Source organism: Petaurus breviceps, unplaced genomic scaffold (assembly GCF_028583685.1).
Source record: "Petaurus breviceps papuanus isolate PSGF00001 unplaced genomic scaffold, PetGlider_PUasm1.0 81, whole genome shotgun sequence".
Taxonomy (NCBI): domain Eukaryota; kingdom Metazoa; phylum Chordata; class Mammalia; order Diprotodontia; family Petauridae; genus Petaurus; species Petaurus breviceps.
Window position 1 is genome coordinate 450,008 of NW_027186546.1, and position 16,826 is coordinate 466,833.

At 37.1% G+C, this 16,826-nt stretch overlaps 1 protein-coding gene across 5 annotated transcripts in view; it reads right to left on the minus strand.

Annotated features, from left to right (window-relative positions):
- The window catches only part of LOC138176098 (ATP-binding cassette sub-family C member 9-like), a 204,682-nt gene extending 188,784 nt beyond the window's left edge, over positions 1–15,898 (minus strand). The window contains exons 1-3 of one of the 5 annotated variants that reach the window (XM_069106824.1): positions 15,607–15,896; positions 14,476–14,560; positions 12,576–12,778 (exon numbers count right to left, since the gene is read on the minus strand). The gene's annotated coding sequence lies outside the window, so the exon portion shown is untranslated. Of the gene's footprint in view, positions 1–12,575; positions 12,779–14,475; positions 14,680–14,873; positions 14,932–15,606 lie in introns of those variants that run through there. The other 4 variants (XM_069106826.1, XM_069106827.1, XM_069106828.1 and 1 more) reach the window with 4 other exon arrangements.
- Positions 15,899–16,826: the final 928 nt, after the last annotated feature.

Consider the following 16,826-nt stretch of genomic DNA (forward strand, 5'->3'; position numbering starts at 1 on the left):
ATCATCACAACACCCTTGAGAGATAGGTGCTATTGCTATTCCCATTTTACAGATGTAGAAACTAGGGCAGACAGAAGCTAAGTGACTTACTGAGGGTCACACAGCTAGTAAGTGTCTGAGACCAGATTTGAAGTCCTGTCTTCCTGACTCCAAATCCAAGACTCTATCCACCATGCCATCTAGTTACCTCAATATACAGTTACATTCTTTCTCTTTCTCTGTCTCTCTGTTTCTCCATTTCTCTCTTTCTTCCACACACACCGCCCCAGGCTCTATGCTTGTTTAGTTCACATGACATAGAGGTACCCATGTGGGAAAAAAAGCAGGGACCTGCTTCTGGGAAGACATTTTTTCATTGCCCTGCCATGTGGGTGGAACAATTTCTTAATTGACTGCATAGCCTGAACAGGCTACATCTTTAAAATTGCCAGTCTTGAATACTCTCGTTCTTTTCTCAGAAGTTGGGGGGGGGGGTGAAGGTCCTAGAAGGGTATGAAGGTCCTAAAAGGGATGAAGACATAAAAATAACACAGAAGAGTTGTTATGAACTAGAATGGACTCCTTCCTTACCCCATCTTTTAAGCCCTCTGGCCCTGAAAAATGGGTTTGGGGTTTTGCTCCGTTTCCTTTGTCCCTTACAATTCTAGATTCCAGTAATGAAGTCTCTGGATCCAAGAGGTCAAGCCATGGTGACCTTGGAGGCAGGATTCCATGCTGAATGCTGGCAAGAAAGCCCTGGAAAGCCAAAGTGCTAGGACTCAAGCCATGAGAAAGAAGATTAACTTGGAAATTGGCAAAACCCATACTCTATAGGAACTGAGCTATTTTGTGAACCAATCCACCTCCCCTTCCCTGAATCTGAAGCGGTATAAAGTGATTATGTTTTCTTTGTAAAAATTAATCTATTAAATAGTTAAATAGAATCAGGGTTTATGGAACCCCCAAAATGGGAGAATCCAGTCGATAGGGACTTGAGACAATGGCAGGGACTATACACCCAAACACTCTCAAGGATACCAGAGAAACCTGGGAGAGGGGTAAAATGTAACATAACTGACCTTCAGATAGTGAGGGACAGAGTAATCCCTGCTGAGACAGACGATCAAAGACAGAACAATGATCTCATATTTTGTCAAATGTTCATAGCAGCATCTTGTGGTAGCAAAAATAAAAACTGAAAACAAAGGAGATACTCAGCAATTGGGGTGGGAAATGTCTCCACAAATTGTGATATATGAATATAATGGAATATTATTGCATCATAAGAATCTGTACATATAAGAAATTCAGAAAACATGGAAAGATAAGTTTGAACTGACACAGACTGAAATCAGTATAATCAGCAAAATATGATACAAATGAGCACAATAACGTAAATGAAAAGAATATTAAAATAAAACAGAACAGTATATAATTATGATAGCCAATCTCATCCCAGGATATGGGAAAAAATGCAATTTCCTCCTTTTGTTAGAGAGGTGGGAAAATATAGACATGAAAAGTTACATATATAGTGTCAATTATGTTCACTGCCAAGTGGTTTATCTTTGCTTCAAGAAAAAGATTATGGGATTGAGTTAAAGGATAAGTGAAGATAGCTAAAAATGACTGATTTTAAAACAAAACGCATAAATAAAACTTTGAAAATATATTTTAAATGTGTAGGAATGAGCACATAACCAAAATATCCCAGCAAAGTAAGAATAAATCTCTATAACATTATTTAGAATAACATATTAAAAGTTCACATTTAAAATTCACCTCATGTGGCAAAGTCAAGTCTTCCAAATTCACGAAGCTCCAGTCACACAAACTATTATGTACCTAAGTTGAATTTATTAAAAAATCTCTGTCTTCTAATAAATAAGTTTGCTGGGAACCAAAGTAGAAATTCAAAATCTTAGAGAAAAACTGAGGATTGCTAAGCAATGTAGCAGTAAGATAAAAATGAATATGAATAAACAAGGGTGAAAATAGCCTCATTGATGCTCCCTTTTTGGACTCAAGAAGAAAACAGAATCCCTGAATATCATATATCATAGGAAATTTTTGAGAAATGACTATAAAATAAGCTCTCTCTCCCATTCATTCTCTAGCTCTCTCTCCAATTCATTCTCTCTCTCTCTCTCTCTCTCTCTCTCTCTCTCTCTCTCTCTCTCTCTCTCTCTCTCTCTCTCTCTCAGGGGTAGGGGTGTTTGTACCTATGTATGTGTTTTCTTTCTCAAATGAGCAAATTCATAGTTACTATATTTGGTTCTTCACTTCTTTCTGATGGTATGATCATTACTCCAAAGAGTTATTTGACTTGTCTGTGAAATTATCTTTAGAAACAGAATGCAAATACCACAAGAAAATCAGTCTTATCATTTGATATTTGTGCCCTTATTTTTTGTTTATGGAAAAATTATTATACTAATCACCCATCTTATTCAATAGAATAGACTTTATGTTGACTGGCATTTGATTGTATCTAAAAGTTAGATCCACCCATAAAGGACATATATGACCACTCCTCCCTGGCATTCTATTTGTACTTCTCTTTTATACATTCTACCCTGTATTATTATTATTGCATTCATGTCCTCCTTATTGGATTATAACTTCCATAAGGATAAAACAATATTATTTCTCACAGTACCCACTACAAGTATTTAATAATGTTTACTAAATTAAACTGAGCATCATTTAGGCCCTGAAGTCAATTCCAAAAGGATGATACAGTTCAAAAAAATGTTTGGATTTTCAGCAGCCTGGTTCAATCATATACATAGACCCTCACAAGATTCCTGATTTGATGAGGAGACACATTTGTTTAGATGAGTAGGCAAAGATGAGCTTCAAGGTTCCCTCCAGGCTCTGCCGGCTCCATACCTGCTCTGTGTATCTATACTAGGAAATACTAAGAATGTGACTGAGATGGTTGGTGGAAGAGATGATAACCTTGTTCTTGGCATAGCTTGGTCTATCTCCCCACATCTCCCATATACATGTAAGAACAGAAAAGGATCAGAGTTTGAAAACTAGGGAAGTCTTGACGCTGTTTTGTCATCATTGGCAAATAGGACTTACATGGTTTATAGTCAAGCCTACAGATATTAAAATTGAATGGTTTGTGCAATGCTCACCAAAAGCAAGAATGAAGTAACTCACAAAGACCACTCCAATCCCAGTGACTAGGACGTTGAATCAAAAAGATTATAGGCTTGAGCCTAAGGAAACTAGTTACTAGGAATAACTCTATAGTGTGTTCAAGAGTACAACGCCTGAGGCTAAGAATCTCCTATTAGGGAAATGAGTGAAAAATCATAGCTAAGATTCTTAGATGAACAAGCAGTTCACTCCACAAGTAAAAAAGAAGGCTGAGAAGCTTACTTCCCACAGGGAAGTTTTTTTTTTTTTTTTTGCTGGCTAAAATAATGGTGTCTGCCTCTTCGAAAGCAATTGGCAAGAAAAATCCCATGGATTTTAAGCTAAATGATTAATTAGCACCTGATCTTTCCTTTCGGATGGAGAAGGAAACAGCAAACCACTCCAGCATCTTTTTCAAGAAAACCCCAAATGGGGTAACAAAAAGTCAGACATGACTGAACAACTCAACGACAACAACTTCCCTTGAGACAGAGAAAGCCAAGGATTTTAGCTGATCCAGAAGCTGCAGGCCATGAAGTAGCATCCAAAGAGCTAAATCCAGTAGAGGTTATGTGTGCACCTGAATAGTATTCAATCAACAAGCATCTGATAGAAATTACACATATAACTAAGCAGCATCCAAAAGTGTTGCATGTGAGGGGGCGGCCAGGCAGCACAGCAAGTAAGAGCACCGGCTCCAGCGTCGGAATGACCTGGGGATCGAATCTGGACTCAGACACTTAGCACCCACCCATAAACACATGGCCGTGTAACCTTGAGCAAGTTACTTAACCCCAATTGCTTAGGGGCAGCCAGGTGGTTCAGCAAGTAAGAGCACCGGCCCCAGTGTCAGGATGACCTGGGGAGCAAATCTGAGCTCAGATATTTAGCACCACACCCAGAAATAACTGGCCATGTAACCTTGAGCAAGTTACTTAACCCCAATTGCTTAAAAAAAAAGTGTTGCATGTGGTAGATACTATGAAACCAATCAGTAGGGACCAGGCCAAAAGGAAGGAGGAAAAATACACACGTATGTGCAGAAATCTACTTCATACAACAGGGAAACAGAAGGGAAAGGAGAAAGAGGAAAATAGAAAGGAGGTAACAAGGAGGAAATTTTTTAAAAGGCCAATTTAGGGAGGGATTTGTCTTAAGCAAAATGAACTCTTACCACTGGTGGATCATGAAGAATGTTTTAAAAAGAAGATAAGATAAAACCCTATGATTAGGCTCTCAGGAGGGAAAAAAAAGTCGAGGGGTGAGAAAGTTGAAAAAATAATTACATCAAATCTAGACTACTGACGCTAAGCACATTCTATCTTGCCGGCCATCCTCTTCTTTGCAAAGAGGCTCTAAATCCAAAAGCAAACATTATATTTAGAAAAGTTAGAGGCCTTTCCAATAAGATCAGAGGTAAAGCAAGACTGCTCATTTTTATCACAACTATTTAATATAGTACTAGAAATTCTAGCTATAGCAGTGACAAGAAAAAGAAATTGAGAGAATAAGAACTGGTGAAGGGAAAATAAAATTATGTTTTGCTGACAATATGGTCTACTTATAGAAGCCAAGAGAGTCAATTAAAATTAATTGAAAATCAATAACTTTAGCAAAGTTGCAAGGAATAAAATAAACCTAAGCAAATCATCAGCATTTCTGTATAATTGCCAACAAATCCCAACGGGAAGAGACAGGGAAATTTCATTTAAAATAATTACAAAACATATAAAATACTTGAAAATGTACCCTACTAAGGCCACACAGGAATTATTTAGACTACATAATATTCTTTACAAAAGTAACAACAGATCTAATAACCAAATAAATATTAATTGCCATGAAAACATTATCTAAATATTATCTAAATCCTGCTTATCTAATGCTACACCAATAAAACTACAAAATGATTCATGAAACTAAAAAAAATTAAGTTACAGCAGATCAAAGGAAATGGCAATGAAGAAAACTTAGCAGTACCAGATCGCAAGCTATACTACAAAGTAATATTTAACCAAAGTGACTTGGACTGGTTAACAAGTAAAGAAGTCAATTAGGTATACAGTACAGAGAAATAAACAAATACAACATTGCGTTTGTTTTGCAGGGATAAAATTCACCATTTGACACAAACTGCTAGAAAAACTGGAAAGTAGTTTGGAAGACCAACAGTTTACATAACATATGATAAGCTCCAAATGGATGCATGATTTAGCCATAAAAGGTAATATAAAAAACAAATTAGATTAACAAGGAAGAAATTACCTTATAGATCTTTGGAGAGGAAAAAAGTTGATAACCAAAGGAAAAGAAAATGGGCATTTTTCTATAAAGTTAGGAAATTTCTGCAATACTAAACCAATGTGGCTAAAATTATAAGAGAAGCAAGTAAATGTGAAAAAAAATCTTTATGGTAAGATTTTTTGATAAAGATCTCATTTCCAAGATATAGATGGAAGTGATTTAAACTTAAAAGAATAAGAGCCATTCCCAAGTGAAAAATGGTCAAGAGATATGAATAGGAAATTCTGTAAGGAAGAAATCAAAGTTACCAATAGCCAAATTTTTAAAAATGCTCCAAATCAGTAATAATTATAGAAATGCAAATTGAATCATCTATCAAGTTCCATTTCACATCTAGAAAATTAACCAAAAAAAGGAAAATGATAAATGTCGAGGGGCTGTGCAAAAACAAGTACATTAATTCATTGTTGGGATTGTAAAATTAGTCCAGCCATTCTACAAAGCAGTTTGGAACTATATCCAAAAGCTACTAAACTTTGTATATCCACTCCTACCAAAGAGATCAAAGAAAAAGAAAGAAGACCTATATTTCCAAAAACATTTATGTTAGCTTCTTTTATGATGGTAAAAACAAAAGTGGAGCCTATGGGGATGCCCAATGATTAAAGAATGGCTGAACCAATTATAATATTTGAATTGTAATACTACTCTATTAGGCTATATGAAATAATGAAGGGGATAGCTTCTAAGAAGTCTGGGAAGACTTGTATCAACCGTTGCAGAATGAAATGAGCAGAACACAGAGAACAATTTATACAATAATAGCAAAACTGCAAAGCAAACACATTTGAAAGATTTAGAAACTCTGATAACACAACAAGCAACCATACCATGATTTCAGAGGACCCATGAGCAAACATGCTATTCACCTCTTCACAGTGAGATGATAGGCTTTGGGTGCAGATTAAGCCTTTTTTTTACAGGACACTGTAGGAATTTCTTTTGCTTGTCTATGCATAGTTTTTACAAGGATTTTTTTTCTTTTCTTTTTAATGAGAATTTATTTTGTCTATGTATAAGTTTTACCAGTGTTTTATTTTTCTTTTAATGGTTTTGGTTTTTTTTTCTCTTAAAGGGGGGGAGTGAAAATAAATGTTTGCTAATTGAAAAAAATTATAAATTGGGGCAGCCAGGTGGCTCAGCGAGTAAGATCACCAGCTCCAGTGTCAGGATGACCTGGATCGAATCCTGGGCTCAGATACTCAGCACCACACCCAGAAATAACTGGCCGTGTAACCTTGAGCAAGTTACTTAACCCCAAGTGCTTAAAAAATATATAAATTAATTTAAAAGAGACAGTATGATGCAGAGGAATTTAACTCAAATCCTGCCTCTGTCACTAAATGCATGACAATAGGCCTCAGTTTCTTCATCAGTAAAAGGAGGATGTTGGCTTAGATGACCTCCAAGGTCCCTTCCCTTTCTCTGTACTGTAAAGAAAAAAAAAATGATGGATCATATTGCCATGAGATTCAAAAAATCAGTCAGATTTATGTTTTGGCATTCCTCAAGAAATCAAATTCAAAGTTCACAGCTGTTATGGCACCTGCCAAGAGGGAGAGGATTTTGAATACTATGAGATGCCCCTCACATATTGCTAGAAAGGTGAATCACTGTATCAGTGCTACCAGCAGCTTTATAAGAACTGCCCCTACCTACCAACTCAGTGGGCCTTCCAATGAAAATACTAATTATGTTCTAATTAATTGTATTTATAATTGGTTATAAATATAAACATATTCATGATTCTTTTACAACAAAAGGATACTACTGCAAAGGAACATCTATCACGTTCACAAGCTTACTAAAATGAACTGGAAAAGACTATGAAGTAAAAATTGGTGAAGGAACAAGGAATAGGGCAGACATCCTCCAAATTCCACAGCCATTCAAACAACAAAATTAGAGGCAGTATAGGCTGTAGCAGAGAAGTTTACTTTAAATCCATGGGGATAGGGGAAATGTCACTGGATTTAGGGACAGAGGATCTGAAGAGAGCTCACATTCACTATCCCTTTCCCTGAACTGCTTCCTGGAGACAGTTGGGTGGTGCCACAGTGCACAAAGTGCTACGTCAGGAGTCAGGAGGCCCTGAGTTCAAATTCTACCTCAGACACTAGCTCTGTATCCCTGGACAAGTCACTTCCTCAGAAGATAACAACAGCACCAACATCCTAGGGTTATATCAAATGAGATAAAAATTGTAAAGCACTTCACACAGTGTCTGAAATGTGAGCTATTATCATTGTGATGATCACATATGTGATCTTGTGACTAATCCTTTAACCTTCCTGGGCCTCATTTTCATTATCTATAAAAATGAAGTGGTTGGATCAAATGGCCTTTCAGGTACCTTGCAGTTCTAAATCTATGTTGCTGTTTGGGGGGTATTTTTGCTTTATAATTTTTTTTAGATTAGACAATTTTGAGTTTCTACCACATGCAATATATGTATGAGTGTATATGTATATGTATGTATGTATGTATGTATGTATGTATGTATTCTTCTTCTAGTGGTCTTAAAGATTCTTCAATTTAGGGGGTGGCTAGGTGGTGCAATAAAGAGAGCATCGGCCCTGGAGTCTGGAGTCAGGAGGACCTGAGTTCAAATTCAGCCTCAGACACTTTTTAACACTTACTAGCCATGTGACCTTGGGCAAGTCACTTAACCCCAACTGCCCAGACTTTCTCCCTCTAAAAAAAATAAAATAAAATTCTTCGATTTAAATATGGCATCCCAAAAATTTTGTTTTAAACATTTAAGGAAGTTGTCTGACTCTTGCTGAAGTTACCAGCAGTATGTAAGATTCTAAAATTGCAGAATATCTGTTTCTCTATTCTATGTACAAAATCTCCCTAACTTCAGAGTTCAATCTTTCTAAAATGATAAGCTGGAACATCAACTGGTCTCCTTTCTTCAAAATTTAGAGAGCAGCACAGAGAAGACTGTATAGTGAATCAACTGTTGAGTCATTAAGAGCAACTTAAAAAGAACCCCTTCTAAGTCATCCAAGTATTAACAGCTTCTCTTTTCGTATTTAGTAAATGAGTCACACACACACCCTTATAATGATATAATATCACTATCATCTCTAATTCTAGCCATTTTTACCTTTTAAAAAGATACTTCTCAAATGTAAAATATACAAGTAAGGTAATATTTGAAAAATAGTAACAAAACATTATTGCTTTAGCCTGGGGAAAAAAAAGATAATTAAAAATGGCTTGAAGCATGACTTTAAATTGGTATTACTCCTTTCCTCATTTTTAATGTATTCATCTGTTGAATATATTTTTGGTAAAAATGGGTTAAGATAGAAAAAAAAGTACTTTTTTTTCTTTAACTGAAATTTTTCTTAGATTATTTTAATTTGGTAGAAAGATATTGGGAGAATTCAAGGATATGCACAGCAAATGTGTAAATGATTCAAATATAAGGAACAGGAACATCCGTTGAATAACATTCCAATACTTAGATGAAACAGGTATTGTTTTTCTTTAGCTAGATTTTAAAACTTGAACCTTGATCAATATTATTGCTATGAGAAAAATGCCTTGAATTTACCTAACACATTTCTTCTAATGATTTCTGGGTACTATATACATAGTATCTTAATTCGAAAACATTCTCCTTCATTAAGATGGAATTGGATTTTAGGGATGAGTTATGAAAATAACCAAGAAATACGACTTGCTAAGATTAAAAACTTACCAAGAGGGACACAACGAGGGATCTGAGATTTAAAGACTAGGCAACAGTGTCTATAAATATTATGTTCTCCTTGTTTTCTAAAAGATCAGAAGCACACTCAAGCATGCACTTCACATTAGTAACATAAAGGTCTTTAAAAATCATTTCCTCCTTCCAATTACAGTCTTTTCATCTCATATATTGCCCTTAGTTCTCAATCTGTTCCTTCAACCCAAATCTCTCATTTAAATCTCCCCTCCCACTTCCTGAAATCTCTTTTTCCCTTTTCACTCAACTTTCTTTCAATATCACAGCGATATTAATACAACCTAAAGAACATTAGATATCATCTGATCCTACCTTTTCCACTCCCTAAATTGAGGAGAGGAGAACCTTTCCAACATTCTTAGTATTTTCTTTTTTCACATACTCGGTTGACAGTTGTTATCTCTCACCCTATTCCGTTAATCATTGACTACAGGTATTAAAATACTGCTCCAAGACCCCGTTTCCCAAACTGGGGGTCTCCCTTCATTTGGAGGACTTCAAAGTGACAGTAAAACTCATGTCAAACACTGACCAATGATCAAAATATTGGGAAGATCACTAAGCAGCTCTTTGCTGTTTTCTCTACTGAAAAAGCTTCTCATGAACAAGGTGCTGAACAAGATATACATTTTTATCTTAATAAATATTTGATAAATTTCCATAGTACCATTAGTAATATCAGAAGATGTTAGAACTGGAATGGACTCCAGAGATCACTTGATCCAAGCTATTTCATCGACTAAGGAAGAAACCAAGGACTCAAAAGAAGGAACCTGTCCAAGATAACACAACAGGTTTGGTAATACAAAATCTAGGTCCCCTAATTTATCCTTTCCATTGTTGATTTATGTGACTGTGTCTTTTTTGGGCACTGAGAGTGAGATATATATAACACTGTGTGTGTAGCAAGATCCTCATAGAGTTCATTCAGTGTTCACTTTCAATATTAATTGATGGTAAAATTTATCATGATATAAGATGCCTCAGAGCATTTCATTCTTACTAGCCATCTCTGACTACAAAAACGGATAGATTCTAGGAAATGATTCACCATTCCTTCAGATGGGTATGTGATAGATAACGGGGTGAATACCAAGAGTTCTAGCAGGGGATTCTTCCTATTTATTTTGGCATGCTGTATACTCTGAACACATACGTATTCAGTAAAGCTTTTATGTGATGATAGTGATTCCCTGGACTAGACCAATATCCTACTTAAGGCAAAGAAATTTATTTTCAAGTGCATCCGTGATTGCTATTCAGGAAGCAAAATTTCTGTTCCTGAGTAAAATTCTTGACATTTTTCAAACACATACACTTCTTTGCAAGGCTGTGACATTACAGAGTGTAATTGATCAAGTGGTCCTAGGCTGAAATGTTTTTCCCACAATAATGGAAAGGCATAATCCAGTCTTGCTGGTGAATGTCAAATCATAAAATGCAAGTTAATTTCATAACTCTATGGGGTTTGGGTGGCCTGCAAGGGAAAAGATTTAGATTTACTAAATTTTTAAAATATATAGGGTAAGAAAGAAAAATATAGGATAAGAAAGTCAAATATTTTTGATGATGATGACAGTTCTTTCAGGAGAGTAGGTAGTATTTATTTTTTCATTTACAGGTTCCCAAAATGTATTTGAAAAAGATGCCAATGATTAAATTCTGGTAATATAAAAAAATTTCAAACAAACTTATTTTTGAAAATACCAAATACCTTTTGCATATTAGGGATATTGATGTTTTCAAGCAATATTTTAAGATCAACTGTGTACAAGGTGTCCCAGAAGTCTTAGTCCCATTTTAAGCATTAATGCAACTAAGTCTTCTGCAACATGAATAAAAAATGTTGAGGCATGCATTGAGATAATTTTCAACAGTATCCCTAACTTTAAATGGGGGGGGGGAGGGCATAGAACACTAAAATTCATTAAAGGTCATTAATTACTAATTCCATAGCAAAATTACTAATAAATATTCCTATTTTTAAAAATGGATAAATATTGAAAGTCAAGGGACCTGAATTCAGTTATTGCTATCAAAATACCATGTAGAATTACCAGGTCATTTGGTTCTTTGACTTCTTCATTTCTTCATCTGAAAATGGGACTATGGCAATCTGAACTATAAAGTATTGTTGTTCCAAATTTGTAAATAAGTATTGTTTGATAATCATGTCATTTACTTTTCCAACAATCCAACCTCCACTGAAGGTGCAACACTTAAAAAAAAAATTCTGAGGGTTGTAAGGAACAAAGGGAAGTGTTATTGTGAACTGGCTTCTTAAATTCTAAGTGTAAAATGACTAATATAATTTTCCATCCTTCTCTAGTACTTCACACAAATCATTACTTCTGAGAGAGTCTCTATTTTCTAGACTTTTAAAAAATATTTTCACAACCTAGAATAGGTATCATAAGCAATGTTTTAAAAATAATCTTACGGACAAAGTAAATTTGTATGTTGGCTATGCAGTTCAATTCAGCAAAGTTTTATAGCTTCGAACAAGCCATTGTGTTTATTCAGAGACTGTCTCAATCTCTATAGGTGTGCAAACCATAAAATTTTAAATGTAATCTTCTTATCCATGGCTAGAGCTTCCTCACCAAGAGGTTGGAGAAGGTACCTCATTGTCCTCTATTTTGTAGAAATCATCAACAAAACGACCAACAGATACAGTTTTTAAAGAAAAAAAATTATTGAAGAAATGTCTGAGGATTGAAAACTCTGACAACCAACTAGTCAAAATAAACACTAGTTAGCCATTTGGTGGCCAGAACTAGGTTTACTCTACTGCTTTTAAGTGACTGTGGAGACTCTCCATTTTTAGAAGGATAAAAAAAAGCAAGAATGGGTCGCAATAAATACGTAAGGTAAAAAACAAATGACATGGCCACGTGCTTGCTACTGCTTAAAACCACTACGGAGACACCTGTGCTGCTACCTTCTCCACGAACACTAATTTGCTAAATTTTCTCAAGATCTTGTTTCCACCCAAACGACTTAACTCCTAATACCCCCAAACACTGGAAAACAACCCGAGAAATCATTCCATGGGGAAAGGAAGAGAAGCGCACAGAGACTTTTGAATGTTTTCCATTGGTTCAGGAAAGGCAGCTTCTAGGTTTCGCATCTTCCCCCCCCCTCTCTCTCTCTCTCTCTCTCTCTCTCTCTCTCTCTCTCTCTCTCACACACACACACACACACACACACACACACACACACACACACACACTCTCACACTCACTCTCTCCCCCTCCCCCAAGGCTCCGTGCAAGCCCGCACAAGGTCCTGTAGATTAAGTCACTGGGGTTAGGAGAAGGGGTTGGGGGTACTAGAGAGGGAGAAAAAGATTAGACTCCCTCCCAGCGGTTGCTGAAAAGTTAGACCAAAATGCGTCGCTTACCTTTAGTCTTAAAAGAATTTTTAAGAGCCCGTGCTGCCCTCTTACTATAGGAGTATTAACTTGGGTGGTAGAGTTTGCCTTCGCGAATGAAGCACGTAGAGCCCTGCCGCGAATTATTTTTAGGGTGGTCTGAGATCAGCTGCTGCCTCCTATCGAGTTTCTAAATTGCACGAAGTGCTCTCTCGCACAGACAGACACTGTTGCTTCAGAGGCAGGAAATGGAACGAGAGACATCGAGAGAAGGCATCCGATTTAAGACCCCCCCCCTCCCTCCATCCTCCACCCCCAACCTTGTCCCAAATGCTAATCGCCTCCTTTCTAGCGACCCCGCTTGAGGTACAAACTCTCTAGGGTTAAACGTTCTTCTGGGTATATTTTAAAATTTAGTATAGCATTCCTTTGCTGAACTGATTTAGTCTCTGAAAGCCACTCAATATGAAGATTCTCACGAATTGCATTTTCAGTATCAAAGACACATAAAATAAAGTACTGGTTTGTAATGTGATTTTTTTTAATGGAATCACTACGTGCATGTAGACACATAGTCTTATTAGCCACATAAGGAAATAGATTTGAGACAAGGGCCATTTATTTCACAGTGTTTCCCTAAAGGAATACCATTGAGTGTGTAGGATAGCTAAGCAGCTGTATCGTATGTGACAGGAACATTTCTTTGGGTCTTGGGTGCCCTCTAAGATGCTTGACTACTTTTGAGGTTCTTCCTGAGCAAGGTCGGAGCTAAAGGGATCACGCAAGCACAAAACTTAGCTCCTAAAAAGGGGGAGGTTGGTTCCCATGAGTGGAGTGGGTGACTCTCCACCTCTTCGTCTCTTAAAAATCCTCTATAAAAAAAAACTTAAAAAGTAAACCACCTTTTCTGATCCTCTTAAACAATTCACCCACCGACGCCTTAACTGAAGCTACAGAAAGAAAGACGGTATAGATCTCCCTGACTCTATCTCCCTGACATTCAGAATGTTTCACTAAATATATATTTTAGTTACTATATAAATTTTTAAAAGCCGGGTTCCCAGAGCCATAGGAAAGAGCTAGCAGGCGGTGGCATGACTCCCACGTGATGTCAACATCAGCCTCAAACACCCAGTATGGACATTGGCCTCGGAGTTAACTCCAAGAGACAGGTGAATGACAGCAGCCTTTCCTCATGTGGGCTTAAATTTGAAAAAAAAAAAAAAAAAAACCCGAAAGGAAGCAGACCTAATTACATAAACGGAGTTGTACTCCAGCTCTTCTAGGGTAGACTTCTCAGTCCCTGGGAATTCCAGGAAAGGAATTAAACTCTGCAGAAGGTAGTTGTACTTTTAGAGGAAGCACACTTCGCTTTTGGCCAGAGAAACGGTGGAACAAACTTATTGATTGCAGTGTCAGACGGAGACTGACGTCTCTGCTTATGCAAAGCAGCAATTTGTGGTTAAAAGAAGTCAGGATTTTGTTCCCTTGTTCTGCAATATAGGAGATAGAGGGGCCCAGCCCTAACTTCAAGTGCCCACATACTGATGCCCTTAGCTGAGTTTCCCTAGGGTCTCTAGAAAAAGACAAGTTCTTTTATCCCTGCAACAATTAGTTGGTCTGTCCACAAGAAAAGGGCAGGGGAGGGGAAGGGAGGGGAGGAATCTTTCCCTCTTTTAGGACGGTTTGATGTATTAAATTGCTACTCTCGATGGTGACCACCAGAGATTATATTCTGCTCTGTAGTAAATTGATCAGGTAATTAACCTCAGTTGTCCCTTCATTTTTGCCAATGTGTTAAGGTAGCCTTACACTCTCATCTAATCTGTCAAGTCAACCTATTAATAAGTGTTTATTAAGCACTGAATTTGTGCCAGGCCCTATGTAAGACCCCAGAGATACAAAGACAAAAACAAAAAAAGCACCTTACCTTTGTAATGAGGAAAACACTTTCTTGGTTTCCAATCTGGAAACCAAAAGATACTTTGCAATTAGTAATGATGGTAAGAAGCAACCTGGTAAAAGGGAATCAATTGTGAAAGAGGTTATTTCAGAGTTAAGAAGACACATTCAAGTCTCATGGCTATGTAACCCTGAGAAAAGAGGGAACTATAGGCAACTCTCTAAGACTTTAATGTGTGGAGTAGGCTGACATGCATTGGTAGAGGGAGTTTCCTCAGGGGGAGTTCCCTACCAATAAAATCTTAGGTCCAGTTTAAAAAAACACCCTTTCTATTAGCAACCCTCTAGGTCTAATTCTAACTATACTGGTGGGAAACAGACAACGTTATTTCACCACCCACCCACCACCAAGCTATTCCTCCCTACCCTTCTGGTGTGACATTTTCTCCGGTTACTCCCTCTGATCTACCCCTCTTGGTAGTGATTTTTCTTTCAAACCAGGCTGAGCAATGAAGGTTTATAACCGCCTCAATACCAGTCTGAGTCGTGAACTAGACACAGTCATTGCTTCTGATTCATTTGCATCTCTGCCCTCTCTACCCCATCCAACCCCACCCCCTGCAGCCAAAGTATTCTCTCTGACTTAGGAAATTGTAAAAAAGAATTTATAATTGTCTAATCTAGCTCAAGGCCTTGACGTTGGGAAAGGTTGAAGGCTAAAGGAAAAGGGGACAGCAGAGGATGAGATGTGTAGATGGTATCATAGAAGTAACAAACATGAATTTGGACAGACTTTGAGAGTTAGTGGAGGACAAAAGGGTCTGGTATGCTAGGTCCATGGGGTTTTGAAGAGTCCGATATGACTAAATTACTGAACAACAAAAGCTCAAGGCTTTAGCTAGAAAACCTGCTCTAGCAAAATATCAGTTTTAAATCTTTTTTTTTCTCTCAGGAGCCACAATTATCCCTCCAACTGTATTCTAGTTTAGCAATAGTTTAGTTTAAGGGTTTTGATTCTAGTTTTTTTCTAGTTTAGCAATGAAGATGGTTGACAGCTTCATCATAAAGAGACAAGGGAAACATTTAAATACAGAAAGAGAAACAGATAATCTTGGAACAGAAGGAGGGAAATGGAGAAGAGGAAAAAATGAAAACTCACCAGGTGCCCTCTAAAGCTAGAGTGGATTTCAACAATGAATTTCAGAAGCATCAGATCCTGTCAGAAGGCAAGCCTCTTTACTGCTGATGTTCCCAGGTCATTGATGACAGAAAGCAGGCCCTTGCAACTTCCCTTCAAAGTCTCCTACCAAGTTCTCAAATCCTCACTCACCTTCCCTCTCCCCACAAGTACAAGGGATGGAAGAAACCAGCTCATGACTTAGTCAGGCTCTTCTGCCACTCCCAAGATCAGGGCAAGTCTCCCCAGTAAATAAAAGCCTACAGTATGGAGAGTTCTCTCTCTGAAATCAGGAGGCATTTATCTCTAGTGTCCTTACCTCCTAGATTATACCTGGAGTAGGCAGGACCAAAATAGCATAGGATTGATGGCACATAACCTGCAGAAATTAAAAAAAAAATAACTTGTTTAAAATAAAACTTGTGCTAGGCAAGATAACTATTCATGTTCTAACTTAATTACAAAATAGATTTCTGACAAATATGACATAATGCAGTTTGTATTTAAAACTAAAATATGTAAACAAAATGCCTTTGTAGATGTGGTATCAGTAATTACAATCTACCTGCTGCTATTAAAGGCCCTTTATTTTTCCTGCCTCAATTCATCCACAACTTTTTCAGGAAACCTCTATTCCAGACAAACTGAACTACTTCCTGGTCTTTCTTGCCTTGGTGTCTTTGTTCCTACTGACCCCAATAAGTGAATTGACTAAATCACATGCACACACACTGATTCACTCACTCCTCAATGGCATCCTGTTCTTCCTTCAAGACACAAATGACATGTCATATCTTCAATGAACCTTCCCTAACTCCATCTCTAACATGTAGCTAATAAGGATCCCTTCCTTAAATTTCTCAGAGCACTTTGCTCTCTTATATTATATAAAGTTATGTGTCCATATGTAGTCACTATCCACTTTTTATATCTGCCTTTTTTTCCAGAGACCTAGTGAGTGCCTTACAAATATATGAAAATGCTGTCTCTCCTCCAAGAATGAAAGTTCCTTAAGGTCAGAATCTATTTCAATTTTGTCTTTGCATCCCCAGTACCTTGTACAGTTCTTGGTAGATAGTAATGTGTGATTTTTATATTAATTGATATGTATAATGAATATGCTAATAATTTACATTTCTCAAGAGCTGCTTCTCTGACTTGGGGCATCAGAATTAACAATGGGGCTTGAAATGATCAAACAA